Here is a 7,501-nt window from a genome sequence, read left to right as displayed (position 1 = left end):
ATGGCTCTGCCACTCAGAGGCTCCATTGAGGGTGTGTCAGGCTTTCCAGTATAAGTGTCTATTTTCAGAAGTTATATTGCTCTGTTGTAGAAATTCATGCCAAGCAGCAAGTTGTCAGGAAATGTCGCAACTTAGAGATGGAAAAAGAGACAGAGAAAAAAAATTCTGCCTAATGGTTAATTAAGGAAACTCTGCCTTTGTTGGTTTCAGGCTTCGGGCCTGAGACAGCGATGGCAGTGCAGCAAGGGGAGCCATCAAGACGTGGGGTGACCATTAACGGTGTCTTGAGGTATGGAAAGAAGCCAAGTAGCTCAGGTCCATTCTACTTGCGTTGCAGAGGGGTTTGGAGCAGTAAGCTATGAAGGCAGCACTCACACAGCAGCAGGGCTACAAGGCTCAGCAAGCTCTCTGTGAGCATGGCAGGGCCTGGAGCTCTTGCAGGTTCCTTGTCTGTGGTCCCCCCGGTTCTGTCCTGTTTGTCTTGTCCTGTTAGGGACAGCATCTGATACACAGGGAACAGGCAGTCTGAGCCTGCCCATTTTCCTGTGCAAGAAAGACATGCCAAAATCAGCACTTGGTTAGCAAATAACAGATTCTGTCCATTTTTGCTTGGATTCATACAAACATTTTAGCAGCGTTACGCTCCAATGAAATCAGGAGACTAACACTCACATGCCTTTGGAAATGTGGCTTTTCGTTGCCTGGTACTGCAGTGGTGAAAGATGCCAACATGTTTCCTGATCCTCTGCCTTGGGCAGGTGGGGAATATTTTTCAGTCTGCCTTCTTTTCCCTCTCAGCTAGACAAAACAGTCCATGAATGCTTGACAGAACCCTAAAGAGGCTTCTCATTGCTCATGTTTGCTCATCTTCCCTGCCCTCTCAAGGCCAAACTGCACCTACCAACCAGGCAAGGAGAACCAATAGCAGCTCCTTGGTATGGAGGGCTGACACCATCACCTCAGGTGCTCCTCAGCAGGGGATGGGCATGATGCTTGTGATGCCTTTTTACCTCCAGGTGTGCTGGGGGAAAGAGAGCAGCAGTCAGACTGGAAACTGAACCAGGCAGTGATTTGTAGTAGGAAGAGAAGTTGTCAGTCTGGATTTCCATAAGAAAGGTTTCCAAATGGTGGTGGTATGTATTCCTGCACTGGATAGGACTGAAGCCTGCATCTTGTAGACAAACTGATCTGGAAGCACCATGTACCAGCTACAGCTCTTGTGGCTCAAACTACAGTATAAATGTTTGCAGTGAGATTTTTACAGCTTGCAGCAAAAATAAAACAAACTGCAATTCACAGAATGTGAAGATATTCTTACCCTAGCTCTTCTTCCATATGAGAAAGGTTGAAAGAACAGGCTGTAAATATACTGTCATCTGTTGCAGCCTTTCTGTTTGGAAGAGATGTGATAATATGAATGCAGTCTATTCCTTGGTGTGTTCTGTGTTATTTACAGAAAGATAAACACAGAGTCTTTTTTCCCTTTCTTTGAATGCAGTAGAAACAAACAAAAATGAATAGCTTCTGTACAACATTCCCAAGACTGTTGGTTCTGACAAGTCTGACCTCAAGAGAGTCCCTCTCTACATTGCTCCTTACTTTTCCCTCTCCTGTACCAAGCCAACCCAGGCACATCGGCCATGATCACGTCTGGGCAAGCACAGCAGTTCCTGAGTTTGCCAAGTCCTGCCATGGAAACTAGATCTCTGGGAGAGGGCTTCCACTGTTCAACTGTCTTTACTACATTATAAGAGGGTGGTTATTCCTTCTGCTGAACCTGGAAGGGTGTGCATGGTGTGTTTCTGACTGTAATGGGATGTGTGGGGATTGTGGATTAAAGACTTGCCCAAAGGCTGCTATTAACATTTTTCAGTGTAATAATCAAGAGACGGATGAGCAACATCTAATTTTAGGTGTTCGTAGCAGGTCACCTTAAGACAGTGCCCAGATCTCTGTATTGATTGGATTGGGAGACAGAGTAGTGCAGACCTGGATAGGCAGGGAATTGACCCACCCATTGCTCCTTTGTACTCAGAAGCTATAAGAGCTCTCACACCTGAAGGGCTGCGATATGTGCTTTTTAGGAAGGAGGCAGGTGAGATGTGTGAGACAGTTGTGCTCTGCACAGACAGGAGCAGCTCAGATGCATGAAGTTCTGCTATGGACTGTGTGATGGGCTGGTCAGAAGTTTATGGGACAGGATCAGAGGAAAGGCCAACACAGGTAACATTGTGGTAGGCATCTACTGCAGATCACACAGTCAGGAAGACAAAACAGATGAAACCTCTTTAGACACGTGGAAGAATGTCACAGTTTCAAGCCCTGACTTTTATGGGAGATATTAACCAATGTGACATCTGCTGGGCAGGAAGCGGTAGGGCACAAGTAATTCAGGTTTCTGGAGTAGGTTGGGGACGATTTCCTGATACAGGTGCTGGACAGGCTGAGTAGAAAGGTGTTCTGATGGATTCACTACTCACAAGCAAGGAAGAAATGGTAGGGGTTGTGATGGTCAATGGTAGCCATGGAGAGACCTAGAAATGGCAGAATTTAAGATCGTGTGAAAGGGGAGAGAGGTGTGTAGCAGAACAACGACCCTGAGATTCAGGAGAGCAGACTGGCTTGTTCAGGGAACTGATAAGCAACATCCCTTGGCACATTGCTGTGAGGAGTAAAAGGATATGGAGGGTTAGTCTGTCTTCAAGAACTGCCTCCTCAGACCCCACCTATGGTCCACGCTGCTGCTAAGCAGGTAGTGCATGAGACCAGCTTGGGTGTACAGAACTACCGACTGAGTTCCAACACAGAAATAAAACATGTAAGAGGTGGAAACAAACACAGTCAATCAAGGAACAGTATAGAGCTACCCAGGTATGTAAGAACGGGATTAAGAAGGCCAAGACTTGGCTACAGTTGAAACCAGTACAAATATGAAGAGCAACAGGAAGGGTTTCTATGGGCATATTAGTAGTGAAAGGAAGACCGAGAAAATGTGGGTCCACTGCTGAATGGGGCAGGTGATCTAGTGATGAAGGACACAGAAAAGTCTGAGGTTCTCAGTATTTTCTTTGTCTTTACTAGTGCAGTCTGCTCCCATTATCTATGTCTAGTGGCTGAGTTTGGACCAGAAAGATACTACCCACAGTGGAAGATGATCATGCTGGGGTGACTTAGATAAACTGGACATATACAAATCCTTGGGACTGGACTGGAGGCGGTTTAGATAGACGTAAGGAAGAAAGTTCTTCATAGTGGGGGCTGTCAAGCACTGGAGCAAGTTCACCACAAAGTGCATACAATTTCTAATCTTGGAAGAACTCAGAGCTCAGCTAGGTGAGGCCTGGAGAAACCCACCCTTTCACTGAGCAGAAGATTGCAGCAGAGTCCAGCAGAAGCCATTTCCAACCTATTTTTTTTCTATGATTCCAGTAGATGTCTGGAATATAAACATAAACTGAAAAGTCCCTGGAAATGAGTTTCACATGCCTTCAAATGTGCAGCACTGAACGCAGCGTGGCCTAAATGCCACCCAGCCCTGAATGGGCCCACAGATTGTGGAAGTATAGAGCAAAGGGTAGTAGTGGTTGTACAGGGACTGCAGCTGATAGGAAGACCCCCTAACCTCTTGCTGTGAGGATTAGTAGGGCTTACACAGCGCTCTCTGCTGCTCCATTCTAACCTCTCACCCTTTTAGGTGTGCAGCAGGTGCTACAGGACTTCTGTCCTAAACCTCCCAGTGCTCAAGGTATTGGTGTCACACACTCTGAAGTCTTCGTGAGTCCCTAACAGATCTCTCTCCAAGAACCTTGGGTAGGCTGAGACCTCTCTGAAGCGGTGCTGACATGAATTTGAGCAACTGCAGCAGCTGATAGCTGATGTGTTCTTGTTTCACCGAGCTGGCAGGGGTTACAATAGCAGTACAGAGTGCAGTGCAGGACTTGCCAGGGTGTTAGTCACCAGCAGACAAGCTGTCTAAGATCCCTGGGCAAACACTCAGTTGCTAGGGTGGGCTGGCACCTGTGCCACTGCATCTTCACAGCTCGTGGTACTTAACCTGGCAGCTATGGTCGGACATACAGCACACAGACCCCGAGAAGGGCCTGGTTTTCTTGCTAGGCTTTTACCTTGTCCCTGAGCAGTTTCCGATCCTGCAGAACGTCCTTCAGATGTTGTTGCACAGCTGCTGGTTCAGCAGGTTCACACCCACAGGAAGGCTACCATACGTATTTCAGGTTTAATGTAGGTTAATTTAGCTTTAATCAGTGTTTTGGACATGTTGCCATTCTTTATTTCAACACTATTTCAGAAGGGCTGCCTTTTAGGCTATTTAATTCTCTGTAGACTTCTGTTTGGAAGCATGAGCAGTTTTTCCAGGCCTGTAGCAGGAGACTGTGTATCCCTGCAAGTGAGACACTCTGTCCCCTGCTGCCTGACCAGGCGGAGCCGTGGATGTCCTCGAGCAAAAATCAGAGGATTCCTGAAGCCTCTCTGAGGATGATGAAAGCCTGGGGAGTAAAGCCCCAAAAAGAACTGAGCTCAACTTTGCAGTAAGGATTGCACTTTAAACAGGAGTAAGTTGCGTGTGCCTACTAGTAATTAAATGGATATTTTATATCATTTCTTTGAGCAGTTCCTCTTCTTGAAGTTGAGTTTGAATTATTGGCTGATGAAAGTCCAAATGGCAGTCCCACATATGATCTTTCGACAGAAGTTGTGTGAATGTGGAAATGGGAGAAACCTTGCTGAGAGCATATCTGCATGAAAGTGATAGGCTTTGGTGCAATTCTAAGGGTTCATTTCCAAACGGGGCCTGATTCCTGTGTTAATTTGCACTCGACATGACTACAACCATATTCCTTTTTAGTTTTAAAACCTTCTCTCCACAGTCAGAAACACCTGACTGTTGTGACTCAGGCGCCACTCCAGACAGGACATTCTCTTCAAGGAAGGGACAACTGATGTACAACAGCAAGCAGAAGGCTGGAAGCAAAGCAGGGAAGCCAGGTAAAAATCCACGAATCAGGGTTCAATATCAAGACTCATTTATTGCCTAAATGGTCTTACTTGTAATACAATAAGCACTACAGGATCAGAATTGTCTCTGGATATTTTTTTAGCAAAGATTACTGAAAGATTCCTTTCAGAGTAAACAACACTGTACCCAGTAGAGCTGAGTTATTAGGTGAGAGTGAACATCTCGACTTGGTGTGAATTTTGGATTTCTCCATAATGTTCTAATTTAAAACAGAAAAAACAAACAAACAAACAAACAAAAAACAACAGAGGAAGCAGTGAAACAGTAACTTCATTGTGTAAAAGAACAAAATTCAAAGATTGAGGGTACTTACAAACACCGTTACTAATGCAAAAACATCGCTGTGCCTTTGAAATGAGTTCTAGATGTAAGTCTGTGTTGTCAATTACACTGAAGTTTAGAAACATGTCTGCATATTGTATTTTGACAGAATATTCTTTCATGGTTTCACATTCTCATCCAAGGTACCACCCAAGCCAAGCCTGTCCCTGATGGATTAATATCAATGGAGTCACATGCCAGGATTGTGACTCTTTCAGTACTCATTAGTCCAGGATTAAATTGGTATTGAATTGGCCTGGTCTGCAGAACTAGCCCCTGGCTCTCATTCAGTGCAGACACTGCAACAAAACACGAGCGTTTCGGACCTGTCACATCCTGCTCTCCCCTCGCTTTCTCAAGCACCACAGACTTGCTCACCCAAACTACTGAGATACATTCAGACCAAATACGCAACTCACCTTAGGCCAAATATTTCTGCTTTGCTTCTGCTTCCCTGAGATAACACTTTTGTTTGATTTAGGTCATTTGCACCAAACGTAAGCCTCCTTTGGAGGCATGGAACAAGCACCTGGGGTGGCTGGAACTCCCAAAAGGGGCCCTGGGAGTGGGAGCTGCTGGAGAGACCCCGTGGCTTTTGAAGTCACGCGTGCTTTTTGCCTTTTGGGGGAAGACAAGGACCCTGGCTGGTGACAGCAGGTACTCGCCGGCCAGCGGAAGGTACTTTCAGCACACAGCATGGGGTTATTTTGGTCTCACAAAATCCACTACCTATGCTATTTATCCTTGAGAGTCTTTTACTAGCACTGTGTCTATTTATACTCACACAACTATAGCACCCTCCGTAACGCCAATAATTCTCAATGCGATGGTATTTGTCGCGGCGAGCAAAAAGCAGAAGCTGTCCCCCCTCAGTGGCAGGCTGTCCGGTGACGTTGGCAGCGTGTCACACAGCTCGGTGACCCGTGGCTTGTTCCTACCTGGAAAAGAAACGGAAAGAGGGAGACCAAATCATAGGGCAAGCGGCAGAGGCATTCCCATAAAGGCTTAGTGGTTTTGCCAGGACAATTAAATTTGCTTTACAAGGAATCCGGTAGGTTTAGAGGAAACTTGGAGATCTGTGAATGTCAAGTGCTTCTCAGCCTTACAAGGTAAAGCTGTTAGCAGTCTGCTTCGTGTCGTTACTTCCAGAGGTATCCCATCCTTAGCAAATTCTTCAGCTCCCTCAATTCACTCTTCAGTGACAGCGTTCTAGTTTGACAAAAGGGGAAATAATCGCACCCAACAAGCTGTCATTTTACTCTGCTCATGGAAGAGGTGATAGAGGGAGGGAGCAGATTCAACATTAGTTCATTAGTTAATATTTACCTCAAAGAAATGAGCTGGTCTTCTGGCTGACCTCTCAAAAAAAAAAAAAAAAAAGATGAATTTGTTTGATCGGGACACTTAAAAAAAAATTAAATCCTATTTGATAATATTATGCAATAACCAAGGCACACAGAGCATCTGGACCTTCATGCTCTGCTGGTAAGTGTGTCTGCCTGTTCAGAGGCACACAAATTTCCTGGCACTGGCACGAGCTTTTTGAGGATTAAGCATTGGTTCCCCGGGCTGACATTCTCCGTAAAGGTCAGTTAGCCTTTCCCGTGTCCCCTGTCAAACTCACTGACACTGAGCCCCTTTCCTTTGCTAAAGATGATTCAAGCCTTGGAATATGCTCTTGACTAATGAGCTATTTTGGTTTCTGAACCAGCTGTTTCACCGGAGCAAGTCAATGTAGCTCTGATTTGAAGTAAAAGGAGCCAACTTTGGCTTTGATGTCCTTAGCTGCTTCGCCAGTGTCTGTTTCAGCAAAGCCTCCTAGCAGACGCACAGCTCGTATCCACCAGAGTGCTTCGAGCAGTAGGCCCCATTCCAGCTCCCTGCAAGAAGGGACGTAGAGCAGCAGAGGCTGCTTGGCTGAGGTATCTCATCAATATCTCCTTGATGTGAGGTCTCTTAAATACTTCCCTTCTCTCCCTGCCTTCTGTGCCAGCCTCAGTGTCATGCTGTCCCCTGAGACCTTGCTTGGTAAATTCTGTGTAAAATCTCCTCCCAGGCAGGTCTTTCCTCCCCGCCGTGTCAATGCTCCTGATGCTCTACAGCAGTCTCTGTCCCACCAGCTCACCACCATGCCAGCTGCATGGA

This window comes from Anser brachyrhynchus, assembly GCF_964034855.1.
Source record: "Anser brachyrhynchus genome assembly, chromosome: 5".
NCBI classification, from domain to species: Eukaryota; Metazoa; Chordata; class Aves; order Anseriformes; family Anatidae; genus Anser; species Anser brachyrhynchus.
The sequence above is the reverse complement of the archived record's forward strand: the minus strand, read 5'-3'. Positions refer to the sequence as shown.